This window comes from Papilio xuthus, unplaced genomic scaffold (assembly GCF_000836235.2).
Source record: "Papilio xuthus unplaced genomic scaffold, Pxut_1.1 DF827756.1, whole genome shotgun sequence".
Lineage (NCBI taxonomy): Eukaryota > Metazoa > Arthropoda > Insecta > Lepidoptera > Papilionidae > Papilio > Papilio xuthus.
In genome coordinates this window covers 875,602-876,900 of record NW_013530893.1, presented here as the reverse complement: position 1 = coordinate 876,900, position 1,299 = coordinate 875,602, and the positions used below count along the sequence as shown (strand labels likewise).

The following is a 1,299-nucleotide window of genomic DNA, read 5'->3' as shown; positions in this document are numbered from 1 at the left end:
TAAAAAGTTTAAATATAAAAATAAAAAAAAATAGTGGCTTGGGATTTGAACCGCCGACCTTACGTACCAACGGCGGCGAACGATAAGGCCACGAGACCAAACTAGCATATATGATGACAAACTTAAATTTGATGTTGGTTTTATCTACCTAAAATCTGTCATCCGCGTCGAACACTTTTAGTAAATTTTGAAAAATGGTTTGATGCAAAGTGTCAAATGAATGTAACAGAAGTAGTTTATTCCAAATTGTATCACAAGTATATAGAGATAGAGTTCAATTTTGTCAAATGTACCGATATTTTTGCGCACCTTGACTGCTTCGTTACTTATGACGCTGTGGCTGCTACGATATTTATGAGCATCTTGCATGTACTCATATATTTGACGCTGTGTATGTACCGATGTATTTGAGCAGGGTGAATGTATCTATTATTTTGAGGACTTTTGTTGTACCGATATAATTGATTACTTTTGATGTACCTATATATTTGCATATCTTGTCTGTGACGATCTATATGACGCTGACTGTACACATTCAAAATATTGAAAATAGTATTTGGGCATATCTTTAGGATCGATTATAAGGTTCGGAAATAAACAGGAAGATTTTTTTAACTCTACGTTGCTTTAAATATATTTTTAAAAAAGTGTTACACATTTTATTATTTACTCTACGAACCTGTTTATCTTATGTAATTTTTTTATATATCAAAAGGTGACAAACGAGCGAGCGGCCACCTGAAATCGCTGAAATAGCGAAGTGACCGTTGCCTATAGACATACGCAATTGCATATGCGTTGCCTACCTATAATCCACGGAAGAGAGGATGCACTGAAATAAAATATCTTCCCTTTCCATGCATCCTCTCATCCGGAAAGTCCACTTCCACTTCCCATCATTTCCTTATAAGAAAAAGGGTGGGAAGGGAAAGAGGACTAAATTAGGCCTCCGGGACGCACACTCATCAGACGAAACGCGGAATTGCTTCCACTTGACGCCTGTCTTCTGTGTGGTCGTGGTATATCACCGGGCGAACCGGGCCGATTCGTGTGAAGATGTTAAAGCGGGCTCTACCACTGTTAAAAAATTTCATTCATTCAAACTAACTTTTAAATATATAACACGATTTTAACCATTTGGAACTAATTTAAATTTTAAAATAACGTAAGGAAAATTAAAATTGTTATCATTTGAGTTAAGATAAAACTTTTGCATAATGAATAAGAAACTGGTTTAGTTTTTACTCCATTAAACAATTTTATCATTATTTAAATGTAATTAATTTTAAAACATTGAAT

The 1,299-nt window shown here is 34.6% G+C and overlaps 1 protein-coding gene across 1 annotated transcript in view; it reads right to left on the bottom strand.

The window, feature by feature from the left end:
• LOC106116075 (beta-1,4-galactosyltransferase 7) overlaps nucleotides 1-1,299 on the bottom strand; it is a 5,953-nt gene that overhangs the window by 3,404 nt on the left and 1,250 nt on the right. The window lies entirely within an intron of this gene.